Below are 23,606 nucleotides of genomic sequence, written 5' to 3'. Positions count from 1 at the left end.
TCTTTTGCTTCAGCCCATAGAGGCCTAGTTAGACTAGTTCTCCTTCCCCTCTTCACTTCTTTTTTCCCCTAATCTTATATAGTCTAAGCTGAGGTTGAATATATCTCCTACAGCCTTTTGATCTGAATGCAAATAAGTTCGTCTTTTTTCCCCCTAGGTCTCTGTGATAATGATGGGACTTATATTATTAATAAAACAATAAATAATAAACTTAAAAAACAAGACTTGTCTAGTCTGACATACTTTTACTTTTAATGGGTATTGTGACTCAATGTCACCATGTAATTCAGTTTAAAGGAAGAACAGATAAACAATAAGGGAAAAATACACCAAGCCCCTTCTCTCCTTCTTTCCTTATCGCCTTCCCTCCTTCTCTCTCTCTCCTTAGTTTCTGCAAAGTTGGCTCTTCTTCACTTGCTAACATTCATGTCTTGTTACTGCATATCGCTAACTCGGCTCTACTGCATGTCACTAACTCGGCTTCTTTCGCGGAGCCTTTGTGCTCCACTGTCTTGCAGGTTAACTTGTATCGCAGCCTGGATGGTGTGTCTTGGTTGTGCCGCTGCCGTGGTCCCCTGCCTGATGCCTTCTACTGCTGTTATTATTAGTCATACTTCTACTGTTATTATACACATATGACTACCGAAGTAAATAGTAAATGGACCTGCATTTGTATAGCGCCTTTCTAGTCATCTGACCACTCAAAGCGCTTTTTACACTACGAGTCACATTCACCCATTCACACACATTCATACACTGGTGGCCGAGGCTACCATACAAGGTGCCACCTGCTACTCAGTTTTTAACACACTCACACACCGATGGAACAGCCATCGGGAGCAATTTGGGGTTCAGTATCTTGCTCAAGGATACTTCGACATGCAGTTTGGAGGAGCCCGGGAACGAACCACTGATCTTTCAATTGGTGGACGACCCACTCTACCTCTGAGCCACAGCCACCCCCGAAGTAACATTGCTCCCTCTCTCTCCCCGTCCGCTCTTCAGTTTCAATGAGCTCCGTATCCGTGTACGTCCGTGTACTCCGTGTTCAAATACATATGGGCGGTCATCAAATTCAAAAGGCTCATCCAGATCCAGTTGGTCAAAACTGGGTAAAAATTCAGCCATGACTACTCCAAACAGAGTAACTCCTCACGTTTGTAAGGTCACTCAAGTGGTAACTTCCTGCAACAACTCAAATCTCGTGAGGCGTGAGATTTCAGAGCCAGACTTTCACTCTCTGAGTGTTTTGAGTTGCCACAACAAACTGTCTGAATTTTTACCCGATTTTGACCAACTGGATCTGGATGGACCGTATTTATTTGAACACGGAGTACACAGACGTACACGGATGCAGAGCTCATTGAAACTGAAATCCTGTTACCTCAGTTACAGAGTTAGTGGCACCTTATGACATGAAAGTTCAAACAATGACCACACCTGAGGCTGATTCCTGTTATCAGATATTCATCTCTGAAGGTTTTGTGAAGCTAAGAGATGGCGATAACGAAGTCCCAGTTAAAGTGTTGAGAGATTCAGGATCAATGCACACTACTGTAAGAGAGGCTATCTTGCCTTTTTCTCTACAGTCAGACACAGGGGGTTGTGTACCTTGTAGAGGTTTGGCGCTTGTGGTTTGTTTCAGAAGGAGGTGAAGTTGCTGTGCAGGCCAAACTTCCAGTGAGGGGAGTTGACATAATCTTGGGTAATGATTTGGTCCCCGATGGTCGTATGTGGGCGGATGATGTAAGACCTATATTGACCAAAAAAATTAAGATTCAGTACAGGTTGAACAGTTGGCATGTCCTCCCTTTGCAGCTCCTCCAGGGGGTGTGGTTACATCTCCAGTGTCAATGCAACCAGAGCAAACGGATCTCTCATGTTGTTCCTCTTTAAATCCTTTAGAGGGCACTGCGCCATGTCAAGCAGTGGCACAGGTAGGTGTGACACAGCAGGCAAATGAGGTGGAGGCAGCGCCATCTGCTGTGTGTGCTGTAACCCGTGCCATGGCTGTGCTGTCATGTGACAGTGGGGTAACTATAGACAAAGCAAAAAAGTTTGTCTTTGCTGTGCCAAATGACCTTTGTATTTCTTGTGCAGGCCTGGTGCAGAAAAAGGATCCATCCCTGAAAGACCTATATGAGTTGGTGGTGCCTTCCTGTCAGGTGGGGAACATCAGACAGGGTTATGTACTCCAGGATGACCTGCTGTTGAGGGATTGGGCTCCTCATGGCGATGGGCTTAGTGGGGATCCCATTGTGCAAGTGGTACTGCCTGAAAAATGTTGAACGTCAGTGATTAGGACTGCACGACAATATTGCAGGTCATATGGGGGTAAAAAAGACCTGTCATCGGGTGCTACAGCATTTCTTCTGTCCCCGTGTAAAACATGACATCTCCAAATACATTGAAACATGTCATACTTGTCAGGTTAACAGCAAACCAAATCAAACTCTGAAACCAGCTCCTTTATATCCGATTCCAGCCGTGAGTCAGCCTTTTGATCATCTGATAGTTGACTGTGTTGGACCTCTTCCTCGGTCCAGAGTGGGTTGTTCTTACTTGTTAACAATAATGTGTCAGTCCACCAGATATCCCGCTGCTTATCCACTGCGGTCTATCACTACAAAGTCTGTTGTGAAGGCTATCAGCGAGTTCATATCTGTATTTGGCATTCCCAAAATTATACAAACAGACCAAGGGTTAAATTTTACCTCTTGATTGTTCTCCCAGGTTCTTCAGCAACTTAATATAACTCACAATAGTTCCTCAGCATATCATCCACAAAGTCAAGGGGCACTTGAGCGCTTTCATCAGCATTTGAAATCATTGCTGCATGCTTATTGCACTGAGTTAAAAGCAGACTGGCAAGAGGGCTTGCCATGGCTTTTGTTGGCAGCCAGAGAAATTGTGCAAGAGAATACAGGCTTCAGTCTCAATGAGCCTGTCTTTGCTCATACTGATAGTGGTCCCTTGTCCATGATTCGTGACCAGTGGGTTACCTCTGACCCCCCGAAAAATCTGATTTCATATGTGAATGGGTTTCAGCATAGGCTTTATGAGGCTGGGGAATTGGCTAAACAAAATTTGTAGAGGGCTCAAAAGAAAATGAAAACCATATTTTGCATGTGATGTTTCTAACGATGTTGTTCCAGATAACCCCATTTTGGTGATCAGTACTGGACTGGATGAAGAGATGCATGGTGATGTGGTGTTACAACCCCGGCTTAAAAATTCTGAAACTTTAACCAAGTTAGATTCACTGCTTGGTCAATTGGATGAGACCAAAAGAAAACAATTGGTTGAAGTTATTCAAGCGTACCCTGGTCTTTTCTCTGATACCCCTACATGTACAAACTTGATAGAATATGATGTTGATGTGGGGGATGCAAAGCCCATCACTCAGTGATTCTATCGGGTTAATCCTGAGAAGCGCAAGATACTGGATTCAGAGGTAGACTATATGCTTGAAAATGGTCTTGCTGTGCCTTCAACCTCAAATTGGTCATCTCCTTGTCTCCTTGTCAAAAAGCCTGATTCCACATTTAGGCCACGCACTGACTTTAAGAAGGTGAATGCTGTGACCACACCTGATTCCTTCCCTCCTCCCAGGATGGATGTCTGTATAGATCTGGTGGGGTCTATAAGTAAATTCAACCTTCTCAAGGGTTATTGGCAGGTTCCACTTTCTGCTAGAGCACGGGAAATCTGCTCGTTTGTGACTCCATCTGGTTTGTATTCTTATACGGTTATGCCGTTTGGACTGAGAAATGCTCCAGCCACCTTTCAAAGATTAATGAATAAAGTGGTGAGGGGGCTGGAGGGTTGTGCGGTCTATCTGGATGATGTTGTTGTATTTAGTGAGTCATGGGAGGATCATCTGGTACGAGTAAAAGCTTTGTTTGCTTTGGGCAAAGCTGACGGTCAATTTGGCAAAATGTGAATTTGCCAAGGCCACCATGACCTATCTGGGAAAGGTGGTGGGGCAAGGTGAAGTGTGTACCATTAAGGAAAAAGTCAGAGCCATACAGGAATTCCCTGTTCCAACCACGAAGCATGAATTGTTGCGTTTTGCTTCTGTGAGTGCTCCTGTGACTGATTTATTGAAAGATGATGCTAAGTATGTCTGGTTTTCCATCTGTCAACAGGTATTTACACAGCTGAAGGAGCTGTTGTCATCTGCTCCAGTGCTTGCAGCTCCCCAGTTGGACTGTCCCTTCAAGTTGCAGGGGAAGTGATGCTGGGGCTGGCGCTGTGTTGTTGCAGGTGGATGAGTTGGGGTTGAAAAACCTGTCAGTTACTTCTCTAAGAAGTTTAAAGGATACCAGCACAACTAATCAGTTATAGAGAAGGAAGTACTCGCTTTGGTTCTGGCTCTGAAACATTTTGATGTATATGTTAGGCCAGGTTTTCAGTTGGTTGTTTATACTGACCATAACCCATTGACTTTCTTGCGATCGCTGCAGAATCCTAATCAAAGGTTGATGCAGTGGGCATTATTCTTGCAGCCATATCATTTAGATAGCCGTCACATTAAAGGAATAGATAATAGGGTGGCAGATACTTTGTCACGTGCACCTGTGTTATAATGTTATAAAGCATAATAATATGCTGTGTACCTGTCTGTGCTTAACCACTTTGTCTCTGGCCATGGTCCCGTTCTCATGCTCTCTTGAAAGTGCTTCCTCTGGATCCAAAGTTGCTGAGTCATGGGGAATTGGGAGTATTGATGAGGTAAAGGGGGAGGAGAGATAAGGTTTTGCATGACATGTTGTGATGTGTTACTTGACAACTTGTAATAAGTAGATGGATTATGATATGTTGGTCTAGATATGACAAAAGCAGGATGTATTTGTTTATGTTGTTAGTGTTTTTTTTTCTAACATTCTGTGTTTCGCAGAGTCAGAGGTGGTACCTCTGTCTTACACAGAGGTACCACCTGCACATCCATGCAACACTTCCAAATGATTTTGATTCTATTTTTTCTAAGTTAATTAATACATTTCTTTGTTAAATGTAATTCAGCGTGTGGTCTTCAACTTTTTGTCCTGTTCCCTGAGCATGGAACGTGACAACAGAAGCAGACATGTCTCTTTAGAAAACAAAAATTTATTTAAATACAAAAAGCAAGCTAAAGATAAAAGTGAAGTGTGCATTGAATGTTTAAAAAAAACTATCCATGTAACAGAACTGCTCATTTCTGGGCTTGGGCCTCCATCACAGATACCATGTGCCCCATCAGTCCAAGAAATGCACTGGTGTCAGTCTCCAGCTTCTGCAGCAGGGCATCATTGTGCTGCAAGAACCTCTCTTCTGCCCTTTCCAGATATTCCAGCAGCCCTGTGTTGCTGTCTCTCTTCCTCTTCCCTGTGTACAAGAATAGAACAATCATTTTAAAAGGTTTTTTTTAAAGTCATAAGTAGATAAACACAGGTTCAGCAGTACAATGTAACAAACATGTCAGCTCAACAATCAGCACTAGTCTTACGACACAGTATACAGACCTCACACTATATGGAAATTAGGATGTGGGTATAAAAGTAACAGTGACGATTGTGCATAGTATTGCTGATTGGAGTATGTAGCTGCCCTGGTTCAATGGCAGCAGTCATGGGTGGTAGGGGATTGTGTATGAATGACTGTTCATTTATCACAGCACATATTTATATTATCAATATATATCCGGGCTCCCTCTGGATGTCTGAGCTCCTAACCCTTTCTTTAAGGCATGTTTGCATAGTGTCTGGTGAGACACATTACTGGATAAACAGCACAACAACTCTTACCTGGTCTCGTCTGGTGGCTTTGACCTGAGCTGCTGGATGGTGTTGGCAAGCTGCAGTGGAGTGGCGACGTTAGCTCCAAGTTAGCATTGTCTTGTCCGATGGCAGATAACTCTATAGACCACATGAAAAACAACGCTTTAAACAGTGACTTGTCCACTACACGTTATACAATGTTTAGCCAACTGAAAGTGGGGCTGGTAGGTGAGCCCATGGCTAAATAACTTGCTAACGATAGCTAATGTTCCAAGGCTAACCTGTTGATCATTAAGCCAAGCAGACATCACAAACAATAGCTGTGTCCCAATTTAGGGCCCGCATCCTCAGAGGGACGCGGGCCCTAAAATTGGGACACAGCTGTTATCTGAAGAAACTGGTAACACTTAACAACTGTATGCAAGGCGAAAATGTTCGAAAATAAAGTTCTGTTTGCGGCAGTGTTACGCTTTCGTCCACCATCGCCTCCAGCATTGCAGTGGCTGAGTTTAGAGCTCCGGTCACTTGGCACGCCGGTCTGTCACCAGACAATCAGAGATCTCCGCCTTCTGATAGTCTGGGGACACTCCTTTCTAAAGTGTGTTTAACACACAAAGCAATGCCTCTTGCATTTTTGAAAAGGACACGCCTTCTCGGAAATGTGCACTCCCCTTTTTCTCGTCCGCAAGGAAACAAACACACAGAGAGCTTGAAAATGGATGCCGAGAGATTAAACTCCGTTTTATCAAACATGTGCTCATCCGTGAAGAAAATATTTTTTCCAGCGGATGTCTTAGTTACAACATGATTGAGCTAACTGGGGTAATTTCATGTCGTATCCGACAACGGGAGGCTTTTAACAGATGACGTCCTGATGTTAGCTTTGCTGCTGCTGTTAGCTGTCCCTGTCAGCTGCAGCCACTGATGCTTTCTAGACATCGTGATTTCCCAAAACTGAATAAATACCACACATAGCAACACAAAACTGCTTTGCTAGCTCAGTCATGTTGTAACTAAGATATCCGCTGGAAAAAATAGTTTTTTCACGGACCATTTAATGAGTTATTACCTATTACAGACACCACTAACGGCTAAGAAATAGTAATGTTTGTTCAATCATTGTGTTTATAGACTTTACAAACATCGGATTAGTCTAAACGGTGATACAGTGATGTGAAAAATGTGATTTTATATATATATATATATATAGCTAAAAGCTCTGCTGGTTTTCTACCTGGAAGTATTTGTAAACAACAAGGCGATTCCCTCTGTATTCTGGCCGGATGGATGAGTCATGGCCTTGTAAAAGATTATGTTTGTTTCTTTTAGTTGGCGAGAATGTGTCGCCGCAAACACAACAAACATCCACTAACTTTGACGGCATTTTCTGCAAGCGCGGCTGAGCCATTTTGTACCGCTACACGTGTTTCTAGTGGGACTATGTTTACAAGCACAAGAGTTCAGCAAGCCACCGAAGGACCGCCCTGCAGATTTACTATTGGTTCTGCAACGTAGGGAGTTTTTTTAAACTCTGAAATTGCATCCGCCCATCTAAACACAAAATCAGGGAGAAAGTCATCAGTCTTTAGCTAAGCAAAGCAAAGACCGAGTCCAGGACATCGAAATGCGGATTTCTCCTTGACCGCCTGTTGCCACTTCGGCCAAGGTCCTTCTTTTGGTCCCGGTAATCTTTTTTTTTGTTTTTAACTTTTTAAGCTTGTTGCTTATTTGGTTGATAGTCCTCTTGTACCCCACAGCTCCCTCGAGTTTGTTTTGAACCTCTGCCAACGACCATAAGGCAAGGAGACAGCTTGTTTCCTCGACGGACCACTGTTGCTTCGATGCGTCAGTGCTTCAGTCTTCGCTGGTTTTATAAAAATGGCGCTTTGCACTGTCTCGTTTATTGTTGTTGGTCTCAGTAACCCCGCCCCCTTCCCCATGACGTATGTGGTTCATTCTTTTGATCCAGCAAAGAACTGGTGCCACTCTGGAACCGTTTTTTCTGGCCCAGAGCCAGTTCTTTTGTCTGTCGAAACAGGTAAACCAGATCCAAATTAAGCACTGGCCCCGAACCAGCACTGGAACTGCTTTGGTGGAAAAGGGGTATGAGGTAGCCTTTTCAGTGTTGTGTGGAGGTCGGGTTCAGTGCCTGTGGAGTGGCACAACAGGGTGGTGGTTCCCATTTTTAAAAAAGGGGACAGGAGGGTGTGTTCCAAATATCGGGGTATCACTCTGCTAAGGCTCCCTGGAAATGTTTTCCCAGGGTGCTGGAAAGGAGACTGTATCCAATTGTTCAGTTGTTGAAACCTGAGATTCAGGAGGAGCAATGTGGATTCCGCCCTGGCTGCGGAATAGTGGACCAGCACTTGACTCTTGCAGGACGGAATAGTATAGTATATATAGTACATTGCGGAATAGTGGACCAGCACTTGACTCTTGCAGGACTGCTGAAGGGTTTGTAGCAGTTTGCCCATACAGTCTACATGTGTTTTGTGGTCTTGAAGAAAGCTTATGACCACTGCAGGAATATGGACCTGCATTTGGTAAATGGACCTGCATTTGTGTAGCCCCTTTCTAGTCATCTAGTGACCACTCAAAGCGCTTTTTACACTACGAGTCATGTTCACCCATTCACACACACATTCATACACTGGTGGCTACTCAGTTTTAACACACACTCACACACCGAAGGAACCGAAGGAACAGCCATCGGGAGCAATTTGGGGTTCAGTATCTTGCTCAAGGATACTTCGACATGCAGCCTGGAGGAGCCCGGGATCGAACCGCTGATCTTTCGATTGGTGGACGACACTCTCTACCTCTGAGCCACAGCCGCCAATGTATGTATGGGACACCAAAGTTGTTGCTACAAGCCATCCGGTCCTTGTATAACCAAGGTGTCCACATACTCGGTGCAAAGTCAAACGTGTTTTTAGTGGCCAGGGTTGTCGTTTGTCACCAATTCTGTTTGTGAAATTTATGGATAGAATCTCAAGGCGCAGCCAGGGGAAGGAATGTGTCAGGTTTGGGGGCCTCAGAATTGCATTTCTGCCTTTTACAGATGATTTGGTTCTGTTGGCTTCATCACACTGTGACCTCTACCATGCACTGAGGCAGTTTGCAGCCAAGTGTGTAGTGGTTGGGATGAGAGTCATCGCCTCCAAGTCTGAAGCGATGGTTCTCTGCTGTAAAATGGTGGATTGCCCCCTCTGGGTTGGGATAGAGTTACTGCCCCAAAAGAAGGAGTTCTCAGGGTCTTGTTCACAAGGAAGGGTAAAATGGAACTGGAGATGGACAGGCGGTTTGGTGCAGCAGTGATGTGGCCGCTGTAGCAGAAGGCAAACCTCTAAATTTACTGATCCATCTATGTCCCAACCCTAACCCATGGTCATGAGCTTTGGGTAGTGACCGAAAGAATGAGAATTGTGGATACAAGCAGACGAAATAAGGTTCCTCTGTATGGTGGCTGGGCTCACCCTTTAGAAACAGGGCGAGGAGCTGCCATGATCTACCCTGATTGCCACTTGAAGTCATGTTTCTCCTTTGTTTAATGCTGTTCTTCAGTCATGCCTTGTGTTTCCTGTTTTATTTTGATACTCACATCTCCTGTTGTTTCTGATCACTTCAATTCCTACCTTCCTTTGTTTTTCTGCCAGTTTTGATTGTCTGCCCAACCCTAATTAGTTTTACCTGTCCCTCACTAGTCCTTCAGTCTTCTCACCTGTTCTCACTTCCCCTGTGTCTCCCCCAGTGTCTTTCTATGTATGTCTGCCCAGTTCCTTTGTTCTTTATTTTATTTTAATGTTTATTTAACAGGGATGATACATACAACATTGCCACAAAAAAAAAAAAAAAAAAAGGGAAAATGTGATGCATATAAGACGTCTAGCTTCTGCTAATTTGCAGTCTTTGTCCCTGGTCAGGCTTTAGAATACAATAAAATATACTGAATACAATAAAAAATGCAATGATACAAATACAGTGAATAATACAATGAATACAATGAATAAATAAACACAGTTGCAGTTGTAAATTACAGGTTAAAACACGAGTTAAATTTAACATTAAACATTGGTAAAGTGCTGTTGTGTTGACAATGACTTGTGAGAAATTAATGTTCACATTTCTGCCGCTGCTTGAGCCAGTGTTTAACTTTCACACTAAACCTCTTTAGTTCTGTTTGGGATTTAATTTCTGATGGTAAAGAATTCCACAGGTGTGTACATTGCACTGAGAGGGATGATTGGCCAAATGTTGTCCTGCACCTGGGAATTTTGCAGTTTTGCTTGGTTATGCTCCTTGTCATTGTCCTACAGTTGTCTGTCTTTTTAAAGATCTGAGACATCACTTGTGGGGCCAGTCCATTTAAGCACTTAGAAACAACTTTCAGAAAGGAGAACTTTATAAAATTGGAAAAAGTCAACAAATTGTATTTTTTAATGATTTTGCAGTGGTGCCATTTTTGTGGTTTCTGGTCTAAAATTTTCAAAGCTTGTTTATAGAGTGAGAATAGAGGTCTAGTAGCTGAGTCAGTGGCCTGGCCCCAGGGAGTGATGCAATAGGACAAATGTGAAAGAACCATGGCATGCAGATATAAATGAGCTGCCTTAAAAGAGAGACATGACCTGATAAATCTAAAGCAGTTCAGACTGGATTTTACAGTTTTGGATAGCTTCTTTATATGTGCATCAAACTTAAGTTGTGGATCTAGAGTTATACCTAAATATTTAAACTCATTTACCACCTCAATTTCTTTAGTATCAATAGTGATGTGAAATTTCTCAGGGACTTTTCTTATTGAAAAGCACATTGATACTGTTTTTTTGTGATTAAGTGTTAAGTGAATCCTTTGTAGCCATTCTGAAACAGTAACCATCTGTCTGCTTAAGATCTCTGAAGCTTGACAGGGATTCTTTGCTGAAACATAAAACACTGTGTCATCAGCATACATCTGACATTGTCTGTACAAATGGTAGGCAAATCATTTATGTATAAGCAAAAAAGAATAGGACCTAAAACTGATCCCTGTGGCAGACCAGTCTTACTGTTCAGAGGAGATGTTTTCACATTCTGTAAACAAACACACTAACAGCAAGACCAGAAAAATTAAATTGATGTCTTAATTTACTAACAAGTATCTCATGACTTACAGTGTCAAAGGCTTTCTTCAAGTCCAAAAACACTGCTCCAACCACATTTCCATTTTTTTGCAAAATCCAAATTGCTTAGAGTGATAAAACTGATTGTTTTCAAGATAGGTCATTAATTGATTAGCGATGACCTTTTCAAGTACTTTTGACATTGCTGGGAGAATTGATATCGTTCTATAATTACTGGCATCAGTTAATGCACCAGATTTATAGATTGAGGTGATAATAGCCATTTTAAAGCTTTGTGGAAATTTCCCTTCTTTAATAGACAAATTTATCAAATGAAGTAATGGGCTTATCAAAATGGCACTATGTTTTTTTTTTAAAAAAAAAAAAAATAAAGCATCGATTCCAAATATATCTTTTGCCTTTGAGTTGTTTAATTGCGTTATGATTTTTTGTGTAGTCAGTCTGTTCGATGTTAAAGTAGGAAGCCTGACCATTAGTTATATTGTTGAAGTTTTGTAACTGTTGAGAATCTAAGTTAAGTTCATCTGTGTTGAAAGTTTTTTGGAAGTTTGATGTAAGTCCATCTACAGATTGTATGAAGTATGTATTTAATTCAGTAGCTATTTCCTTGATGTTGGTGAAAATCATTCCTTTAATATTAAGTTCCTTTATTTCTCCATGGTGCTTTGACTTTCGATTTAAGAGTGTATTAATATGTTTCCAAAGATATGAACTGTTCCCACCTGAGTCATTTATTAGTTGCATGAAATAATTTGTCTTTGCCTTTCTTAGTTCAGTTACAACCCGGTTTCGTAGCCCCTTGTAGATGAGGATATCTGTATGTACTTTTGTGGACAGCAATTTTTTTAATGCATGATCCTGCTTCTTCATCAGCTGATAAATGTCATTTATCCATGGCAGAGTTTGTTTATGCTTAAACTTAAGAGGGCAAGTGAACTTTTGAATTACATCTGCCATAGTATTTGTCAAGATATCGCAACATCTGTCTGTGTCACTAGTTTGCAAGACATTGTCCCAATTTAGATGTTTTAATTAATTTTCAAATTGATTGATTTTTTTGTTTAGGAATTCCTGTTGGCACATAATTATGATTCTGTTTGAAGGAGAGTCTCTGTAGGCATTTTTAAGTAAGTTTTCTAATTATCAGGATCATATTATGGTCTGATAAACCTGTTTACAAATTATATGTTTTTGACACTCTGTCAGGTTTGTTTGTAAAGATTAGGTCTATAAGAGTTTTGCTTGTCTTAGAGATTCTGGTTGGCTCTTTAATTATTTGGTGCAGTTTATGTTTGGATATAACTGTTTTAAGTTTTTGCTTACAGTTTTTGTCCAGCCAGTTTATGTTAAAATCTCCAAGTACAATGTTTTCCAATCTATGGTTTAGTGCTTTAAGCAAATCATCAAAATTTTGGTAGAATGTTACATTGTGTTTAGGTGGATTGTACAAGAAGATTATGTTAAACTTCATTTTAGGTGACAGAACCACATTTAAAATTAGACATTCTAATCCATAAGTATCCAAATTAACCTGAGTGCATTTAAAAATATCCTTTATGTAAACTAACACTCCGCCTCCTTTTCCTGACAGTCTCTCTTTGCGATTGGCACATCAATCATGATTGTTGGGGTGTGACTGAACAGTCAGGTTTCAGTCAAGGCCAAAAAGTCCAAGTTGGAGTCTATTAACAGATGCTGAATTTGATCTCTCTTTGGTATAATACTTAGTATGTTCAAATGACCACCAGTAATGCCCTTCAGTTTTTTCTTTGAGTCCCAAATCACCTTTGCATGGTTTACTGTTTGAAAATATTTCACACCTTTTTGCTGGAAAGCTGATCTGCTGTGGGCCATTTTTTCTTTGAATCTGTCCTGCTGCAGAGGGAGGTGTGATGGTACAAGTGCTTGAGTCTTGAGCAAAAGGGTTGGGTTAGTGTCTTTTTGTGGAGAGGAGCTCCTACTCTGCTTGATTTCTTGGGGGATAATCAGGCTTCCTTCAGTGAATGAGTCCAGCTGAAGAACTAGGTTGAAGCAGTCACTTGTAGCTGTTGGAATCAGTGAGGGTTCCAGCGATCTAGCAATCATTGTGTTCAACTGAGTGTCCACACCTTGGCAAGGGGCAGTTTCTGTTGTTACTGTGTGGCCAGTGTTGTTAGTTGATGGGCCAGGATTCAGCTGGATATCACCACTTAGTAACAGCAGGAATAATAAAAAGTATAAAACATATATTTTATTTTTTCCTTTGGTGTGTTGTTTGATCTTGTTACCTCTAAAAAGATGATGATCTTTTTGCCAAAATAGTGTGTAGATTATCAAGTATCCATGTCCAAAAAAGTTAAGTTTGGAAATGTCCAGTATATATTGTAACTTAGCATCTGGGAAAGTGCTTGTTGATGGCTCATTTGATATGAAACATTGACTAAAGGGGACACAGAGAAGCCATGAACAAAGCAGTAGCCAAAAATAAGCAGTCTTTTTGTCTCTACGTTGCTGTTGTGAAGTACTGGGAAACTGTGCAGTTGTGCATATCTGGAGGAATCCAGGACAAAGTGCAAGTACCCACAGACAAGGAAACCATGTGCAGCCATACCCTCCGTGGCAGTTGTTTGGAGCAGGTTCCTGATAATTCCTAGAATGTATCCTTGGTTGGCTGTAGACTTGATTGTCTTTTACCCCAGCATCTTGAACTGAAGAGTTAGAAGTTTGCAGAGCCAAAAATGCAAAAAGAAAAAGGTATTGTAGACAAAAAGAGGAGAGAGGAGTGGAGCCTGACAAACCACCCCTGTTCTCGGCCGCCATTTTTCTTTCTGTTGTTCTGTCCTTCCTTTGTCGGATCACCTGCTCATGTTCCCTTGTGGTTTCCATGTGTTCTTGGTTTTTCCTGCTGATTGTTCCTGCCTGTTTGCCTGGTCATATCATCTGCCTGTAAGCCTGTTTTCTTCAATTAGGGTACCTTTTCTGAATCCACCAGCCTGCTGTCATGCATTTGGCTCCTCCTTGCCTGTGCCGCTTCAGGCAGCAGTAACACCTATAGATATAAGACTCAGTCTAAGGTAATGAAAACACAACAATCTATTTTCAGAGGATTATACAGTATAGAAAACACACTTATTATAATTTTCACATTATTTTTGCCAATATATCCTGCTAAATTGTACATGCTGGACCTTTAAACCAAATATCTGCATCATTCTGTATAATAAGGACAGCCACTCCATAATGTGATTATAATGTAGAGGTGCTTATGTTGTCAGTATGTATCCTAGCATGAACTTCCAAACATTTTTTAGTTGCACAGATACTGTTTTTGTGGGTGTTATGCCATTTTTAAACAGACATTGTTTGCTAAAATCCTGTAAAACTGGAGGGAGAATGACAAGATGAAAGACAGTGAAGTAAATAGCACATGTCAGTAATTGCTATGTTGATCCCTGTGTACAATATATCAGTCAGTCATGTAGGTGGCAGAGGTGCAGCAGCAAATAATTCACCAGAACTAAAGCCATAGGATCATGAGAGTGCAAACATGACTATTGACAGAAACACAAAAGGAGGTTTAAGGTAGTCTGATCCCAGCTGTGTGAAATTTCAGCCAAACACAGCCATGCGCAAAGAGGGTGGGCAGGTGACAGCGACATAAGTTTCCAGCCCCACAACTACTTTGCATGCAGTTTTCTTTATTCTCTCTTCTCGTGGTTTTCAATAATGACCCAGTTTTGGGGTGGGGGCAAAGCCCCGTTCACCCCAGTTGTGCTTAAAATAGCTATGTCTCTGATTAGTAGGGCAGCCTGTGTTTTTGTGTGCGTGCAACTGTGGATACTGATGATGGAGCAACCTAATAATCCTTTTTCTGTGAAACATAGGTGTTATAGACATGCTGTCTCTGCCTTTGCCCACCTCCTGCTTGAGTCTTTAAGCCTTATTGCCCATGACACACTGCCCAGCAGAGTATAAAGCTGCCCATTTGTCTTACTCATTGTGGACAGAGTGGGGCACTGTTTCCTTACTTTGCCTGAAGAGACTCAAGATTAAGCTGTGAATAGTGTGCTAGCTTCACTGTTGGGTTTTGTTGTAAGGTTTTACTGAGATGCCTATTGTGTCAGCAGCAGTAAGGAGACATCTGTTTCTGCTAATTTTGCTCATTTGCTATCCCAACAAAGCTCTCTGGTTTACCCAGAAACAATAGAGCACCATGAATGTTCAGTTCATCTTGTCACCTTTGCTTTGCCAATCTGTATACAAACAGATTTATTGTCACTGAAATTTGGTGGCGGTGGTGGTGGGGTGGCAAAGGAAGTGGCTCCCTGGCTCCGTTGATGAACTTGTGTAACATCATCTGTCGCAGACTTTTCTGCAGGGTTTTATAGTTGTGCATAGATCCTACGCATGTAGCCTACGCACGTTGCCTTCGACCGTTGTGAGCATTTTTACTTCTGTGGTGGTGTGTCTGTGTGACTCTGCAGTTACACCTCCAAAAAAGCTAGTCGGCGGTGAAGGTTTCTGTTAAGTGCTGTAAAGTTTAGTTGATTCAAAACACACATTAAACACACATTAATCATGGCTTAATAGTGACAAATTGAAAAACAAGTACACAAATTAGCTTTACTATAACTCGCAGCATTCACAGACAAATACTTGTCTTTATCTGGACACATTTTCCCCACAAATACAACATGCTAACATTATTAGCACAAGCCTAAGGCATTTTACATTGTATAAATTATCCTAGCTACTAGCGATCTTTTCCTCTTCTCATATAAAGCCAGAGACAGCAGCAACATTTTACAAAGGTAACAGCACAGAATTAGGCTCCATTATAACTCACAACATTCACAGACAAAATAACTGTCATACTAAACACGTTTTCAAACATGCTAACTTTATTAGCGCCAGCCTAAGTCATTTTACATTGTATAAATTAGCCTAGTGATGAGTGGAGATTTCCTCTGTTCATGTGAAGCCAGGATGAATCCCAAAGTAGAAATCCCTAAAGGATCACACACAAGACTTAAAATGCTATTTTAGTGGAGGCTTCTGACTACAGCTCTTAATCAACTCTGTACCGCAAACATCCTAGTGTTCTGTGTAGTAAATAAAGAAAATAGTGTAACATATTGTAGTTATTGTTCTCAATTTCACCATTATAATTTGAGTTATGTTTGTTCTGGTTATTCTGCATATATTGATTGACTGTTACACAAAGCACTGAGATGTTTATTAAACAGAGCTGAGCTCTAACTACTGGGTAAGGCCTCCTTTACACCGAAAGTGCTCACGAATGGTCGCTGTTTACTCGTGTTTTCATTTCGGCAGGTTAGAGCAGTGACACCTCATCCGTTCTACTCGCTGCTCGAGTCGCGCTGCTTTCGCGAGCAAGCTTGAAAATAGAAGAGACAGCAATTTTTTGCGCAAGTTGCGAGTGAATGGTCGTTGTATTCAACAAAAAATTGACATCTTTGCGTGTGTTGTGACCTCTCTCGGCCACCGTAGACATCTCCCCCTTGATCAAACGAGACCTGACAGCCACATGTTTCATGTTTTGGAGATGGAGACTACAGATTAATCGAATGAACAAAGAAAGACCTTCATTGTCAGGAAATCTCAGTGGAAAAGAGATGTGGTAATGAGGCTAACACCGAGACAAATGGGCTTTTTGTGCTAAGGCTAGTAATACAAAGCAGGCAAAGACTACTTACCCATTTGAAGTGCTAAATATTAATTCTCCAAGCGTGTGGCGCGTCTGTTCGGTTTTGGTGTGAACACGTGTGTTGCCGCTATGCTTGTGGACCACTTTGCGAACGCATCGCTTACGGTATAAATGAGGCCTAAGAGTATAAGATATGGCTGTTCATTGTGAGAATTTATTGTGTTGCTTATTCTGCTAAGACTGCTTGTTAACAACATAGAGTGGATTATTGATTGATTATAATTTTAATGTTGACACTGACAGTGGAAAATGAAAAGGTCATAGGCATTTTCCTTACAAGGTGAAAGATTTAATGCGGCCAACAAAAGCAAGATAAAGACATTAATGTGTAACTGTGCAATCTTAAGAAAGCAGTTGTTTGTACATAACAGTCAAAATATTGAAGAGCGATGTCAGTGGCAGCCTTAATTTTTTTTACTTTTGGGTGCCTCCCCAGATTCACTTTTTTTTTTTACCCCCTGTGCCCCTCACCAGAAAATACTCTAGACCCGCCCCTGGTCATGAGGAGTTCATTTAAAAAAAAAAAAAAAAAAATGCCGACTAAGATGATGAGATGCAGTGTTTGGCCTTTATGCCTATGGTCAAGTTGGAGGCTGTACTTTTTGGCTATTGAACTGGAATGTGTTGTAAAGAGAGGTCTATGGTAAATACCGGTGCTCTGTGGGGACATGTCAAATCGTACAGAATCATGTCAAACATGCGCGCAGATGGCACTGGGGACGGGGGGGACATGTCCCCCCCAAATTTATAGTGACCCCGATCCGCCCCCCCCACTGTCACCCCTACACATAGGTAAAAAAGAGGATCAATGTTCCTTTAATCAGGCTAACTTACATTGCAGCACAAAGTTGAAATGGCAGCGGCAGTAGCCTTGTCAGTGATCAGTCCACATTACACCGATTCAAGAAGGGAAAAGGCTGGAGCAGATCCTTTCTGAGTTGGGAAAGCAAGTTGTTCAATTTACCACATAATTCTCGGTTAATAACACTGCACAGCTGATCCATTGATAGCCTGGTGTTTGTGCTACAACTAATGGTGCATTCAGTTGTACTCGTAAGTCGGAGTTTTGAAGTCATATACAACTGTCTAATGACTGAGCTGGTGATTTTTCTGCCACATGAAGCCAGAGAAGAAAGAAAAATAATCACAGCATTTTTTTCAAGAACCAAAAGATGTAAATATCCTATGCCTGTTGCCTGTTGACTTTCCCAGATGTGGCAAATATTTTTTTTGTAATGTTGAGTAGCTAGTCTGACAATAATAAGAAGGCATTTGGACTTGCCTGAAGTAGGCTAAATGTAAAATAACAGCATTCTAGGCTGTAGGTGAATATCTTTAATGTTATTATTTTTATGTATAATGTTATTTTAGTAAGCAGCAACTGTTAAATGAAATTTCATTTCACATTTCATGTATGTAGGCTTTAGTTATTTTTATTTATGTGAATCTGTTGTTTAAGTGTTTATACTTTCGTTTTCATATACATTATTATGTTTATAATCATTTACATGAAGGCACGAGTGTGAATCATTTCAATTTTATTTTATTATTAAGTTTTGCACATAGGTTCTTTGCTTTTTTCTCAGAATACAGTTAAAGTTTCTGTGCTGAGATTCTTCATCCTGCTGAGATCAGCAAATGTTTAAATAAAACATATGCAGAAGGCATGAAGTTTTGGTGCGTGATTGACAAACCAGACAAATAAAAGTTTGATCATGTATGGCTAGTGGTGATCAGGTAGGCCTTTGTTGCTTTTGTTCATTCAGTCAGAAAACTCACGATTCTAATGTTTATTGCAGCTTCAGTGTGTGTATACATACATGTATATATATATATATGTATGTATATGTATATGTATATACATATACATACATGGCACTGTAAACACATATGTATATGTATATATATATATATATATATATATATGTATATATATACATATAGTTCAAAAATCCCATCTGCGCCACAGTCAGTCAGTGTCACCACCGAATTGATATTCAATGCATCTGTTATTTTCTCATTTTGTGACGATATCATTATTCAGCTGTGTTTTCATTGTGTATTTGTATTCATACCTTTTTTCAGAATTTCAACTCTGAGCTCTGTTTTCCCATTGTATCACAATAGTGCAGTGCCTGTTCAAAATGTGCTTGTTCAGCATGGACCAAGTGCTCGGCCCGTGGTATTGCTGCTTGCAGCTTTCTTGAGAACTGCTCATACAAACAACTACACACTCAACACTACGCTTCTTTGGGTCATGAGCAACACCAAGTCCCCAGACAGCTATAGATTTATAATGGTGTTTTGAAATGAGAAATATTGAATAATGTTGCTATTCTTAGTATACTACTCACTTACTGATTAATTAATTGAGTAATTCTTCTTGTACTTCAGAGGAAAACATTATACTACTACATTTACCTGACAGAGACATATTATTGGTTACATTACAGATTCAGATGTTACTCACAAAATACAACAATTCAAACATAATGTATTAGTATTATTTATTAAACTATGTTATATTGTGTAAACTTGAACAGACATTTAGTAAATGTAAGTACATTGGGCTGAAAATGCCTAATTTGAATGCAGGACTTTTACTGTGCAGTACTAAATTTACTATTAATAGTTGATCGTTTTACTTAAGAGACAACAGAAAATAACCTACTAATATTCCCAGTTAGAGAAAAGGTGAAAAGTAAAGCAGATGGTGTTTGCTGCGGGCCTCTGATTCACTAAATCCATCCCTAAAAAAACACACTTAGGTCACTGCTACTTGGGTTCAGAAACTGGTGAAATACACTCAGTGGGGGTATCAATTTCCAAAAAGGGATATTAGTCACTTGCTTTGACATAAAGTCTGAGGTTATAAAGTAGATCATATGATTAATTATTTTAAAAATATTTTGCTGGCTGTAACGTCAGTGTTATAAGTTGTATGGCAAAGTTACACAGTGGGTGTAAGTAATGACACGGTCAATTAAGTCCACACCACCACTGTTATGAAGTAGCGCATGGGTTTAATTAGTGGATTTTGCTTGTGGTAATACTATCAGTGTTATAAGTTAGTATGGCAAACAAACAAACACACCATAGATTGTGGCTACTAGCAGGTCAGAAACAGCACTGAAATACACTCAGCGAGAGTCGTTTGACTCTCCACAGAGCCCTGAAGCCCCAACCCCCGCTGCATTAAGCCATAGAGGCTGTTCATTTGTTTATTCAAAGTTTATTAATATTAAATGTGTCATGTGTTGAAATTACACCAAATTCAATAGCCTAATGCATGTGGATCCCCAGCAATACACCTGCCAAGTGTGAAGTAGATTGGATAAATGAAGTTAACCAGTTAACTTAGGTTCGGGAGCAGGGTCACGCCTCAACCACACCTCTAATCACCTAACAAGCCTACTTATACCAGGCCAATCCATCCAGCCCTGTTTGTCTCAGATCTCTCATAGATCCTCAGACAGACAGTGCTTCACGCACAGCTAAACAGCATCCCTGACTAAAGTCAATACAGCAATTAGCTACTCACCCACCATGGACGCCGAATTGCACATCGATCCACCTGATTCTGACAGCGATCTCTACGACGAACTGTATGAGACCGGTTATCCTCCTCCGGATCAGCAACCGGACCGCAGCCAAGCGACCCGCAGGAGCCGGGTACGTTCGGTGGTCAATGTACCACAATCTCGCCGCTCAAGCTCCACCAACGAGATCTCTCCTACGCCCAGTAGAACCCGGGCATCATCTCCACCATCCGCGAGGATCCACCACACCGGTCGCCGCAGGAGGGATCGCGGAGGTCGTCTTCATCCCTCCGCACCACCTACCCATCGGCAGCCTCCTTTACGTCAGCGAAGAGCCTCCGGTCCACAAACACGGCACCCTCACTCTCCGCCTCCACCTCCAACCCGGCAGTCTCCACGTCCACAATCACCGCCCGACATCAGAAACTGGACCGTCGCCCGTCTCCAAAGGTTCCTTAAGGAGAAAGGCATCCACTTCCACCGTACCGACAACAAATCCAAGTTGTTCCAACTGTATTCAGCCTCCATCACCGCTGCTTCGACCACGCTTCCCGTGCTTCCGGCTTCGACGCCCGGACCAACCAACGCCGGCGTCACCAGCCGTGACGTCACTCAGGTCACCCCGCCACAATCACAGCCTGCAGCACCAGCCCCTGTGCCTGCTCCCTCTGTCTCTGAACTCTCTCAGCTAATCTCAGCTTTCTTTTCATCCCTGTCTTCGCAGGCTTCACAAAATCCCCGTGCACATGCATCCTTTCATCCCATCATCCCTTCCTCTACCCTTCCTTCAGTCATCCAAAACAACATGGCTTCTGCTCCCCTATCTTCTCTCACCAGCAGCACAGCAGGTCAAGAGCCCAATGCATCAAACCAGGGGGCCCTACCACAAGCTGTACAGCCTGCTTCCCTCTTTCCGACCTGTCTATACTTCCCTGCACGGAGACCTGAGCTAGACGACTACCTGTCAGTAGTGCTCTACATGGCACTACGATTCGGAGGGACAGGGTTTTTCTCTTACCACGTCCATTTCGCTAATCAAGCAGCTGGCCGCATACAACAATTCAACCAAGCAACATACTGGGGCACTCTCGATTCTGAGTTATACTGCCGCATCTTCGCCGCCTGCACATCCCTCTCCTGCGAGTTGTGCGGAGCCCCCTCCCACCCTGCCACCACTTGCACAGTCAGCACCCCACCACCTCGATCACGTCCTTCTTCTTCACGCGACACCTCAGTTTTCAACCGTTTATCAGTAGCTGCACCCCCACCTTCCATCATCCCTAAGCCCTCAGACTCACGTCCCTCAGTCAGTGTCCCAGTGCCTAAGAGGGTGGATAAACAGGGGCGTCCAATCCTCTACCAGGCAGGAAGGATGGTCTGCAATAATTTCAACCACCTGGGCTGCTCCCTCTCCAACTGCCGCCTCCTGCACGTCTGTTCCTTCTGCGGAGGTGCGCACGCCAGGACCACCTGCCCTCACAACCCTACCACACATGCAGCATGACTAGCACGACACCTAGCCACACCCATTAAGGTAAACATCCTTGCCACTGCTCTACAACATCATCCCGATAGAATGTTTGTTGATTTTCTCATCAATGGCTTCACACATCTGTCATAACCTCCAGTCCACCCTTGCAGAACCTCACACTGTCGACACCCTGCTGGCTAAGGAAGTCAAAGAGGGTTTCATGATAGGGCCATTCGACAGTCCCCCGTTTCCTATATTCCGCATCAGTCCCATAGGCGTTGCAACTCGGAAATATTCAGGCAAAAAGAGGCTAATCATTGATCTATCTTCACCACATGGCTCACACATCCCGAGCATCAACAGCGTCATACCATGCCCAGATTTCTCCATGCAATACACAAACATTGACCACGCCATCACCTTCATCCGTCTAGCAGGACGCGGGGCATGGCTTTCCAAAGCTGACATCACCAGCGCATTTAAAGTTCTGCCCATTCACCCAGACTACTGGCGTTTTTTCGGCGTTTGCTGGAAAGGAAGTTTTTACTTCTCAGTACGCCTCACCTTCGGATGCAGAAGCAGTCCTAAGATCTTTGACTCATTCTCAGAAGCCCTTTGCTGGATCTTGGTCAACAACCACAAACTCCCTCATGTATTACACCTCCTCGACGATTTTCTCATAGTCACTCCACCATCCTCACCCCCTCGCCATGAGCTCACTACCCTCATCAAAGCCTTTCGGAACTTGGTGTTCCTCTTTCTGAAGAGAAAATCTCAGGGCCTGACACATCCATCGAGTTCTTGGGCATCACTCTCGATTCAGTCTCCTTCCAGGCTTCTCTGCCAGCCGAGAAAATACAGCGCATTACTTTGCTCCTATCCAACTATCTCCTAGCAGACAGATGCACCAAACGCCAGCTGCTAGCCCTCCTTGGCCATCTCAATTATGCCATTCGCATAATTCCTCAGGCTGACTAAAGCAGCAACTGTCCCCTCACTCCACGACAGAGTCACCTTAGATGACGCCTGCAAAATGGAAATGCACATGTGGCAGCATTTCCTGTCCTGGAATGGCATTTCGTTCTTTTATGAAGACTACCTCACGCAGCCCGAGGACATCCAACTTTACATGGACGCAGCTCCCTCCAAAGGTTTCGGCGGCTACTATGGAGGGAGGTGGTTCGCTTCAGCTTGGCCCCCAGAGTTTAGCTCTCTCGGTTCAGAGTCCCGCTCTCCTTCATCTGCACTCCATGAGCTATATCCCATCATCATAGCTGCCATTCTTTGGGGGCATGCAGTTCATGCGCAGACTCACACTAATCTCAGCTCAACAACAGTTCATTCTCCAGGCAGCTCATGTTCCCGGTCATTACAACAGTATCGCTGACTCATTGTCTCGCTTTTCATTCCAGAAATTCAGACACTTGGCTCCAAACTTGGATCTTCATCCCACATCAGTCCCACCGTTTTCAGCCACAATATTCAATTAGCTCCACAGCTAAGAAACCTCACAAGCGCCTCACAAGAGGCCATACTGAACAGCCTCGCTCCCAGCACTCTCTCTGCCTATCTAACCGGCTGGAACTCTTTCAAAGCATATCACGCCACCTACCAGATGTAATTTCCCTCTCTCGACATCACATCCATCTGCAACTTCATCACCCATGCTCATTCCATCTTAAACATCCGAGCATCCACTATCCAGACCTACCTAGCAGGAATCAACTGTTTCTATAAACTCGTCACTGGCTCCCCTTGTCCAGCCATCTCTCATTCACACGTTACAATTCTAGTCAAAGGCTTGCGCAAACAGGAACCCGTGCCTCCAACTAGACGCCTACCGCTCACCTCCGACCTTCTCAGCCTCTGCATCCACACCCTACGTCCAGGCTACGTGTCTCCGATGGTCAACTTAACCCTCGAATCCATGTTCCTGCTGGCTTTCTTAGGGTTCCTGAGATGCTCCGAATTTGCCCCAACTTCTTCCGCTTACAACCCTTCTCATCATCC

The sequence above is a fragment of the Epinephelus lanceolatus genome, chromosome 4, assembly GCF_041903045.1.
Source record: "Epinephelus lanceolatus isolate andai-2023 chromosome 4, ASM4190304v1, whole genome shotgun sequence".
NCBI lineage: Eukaryota > Metazoa > Chordata > Actinopteri > Perciformes > Serranidae > Epinephelus > Epinephelus lanceolatus.
The sequence above is the reverse complement of the archived record's forward strand: the minus strand, read 5'-3'. Positions refer to the sequence as shown.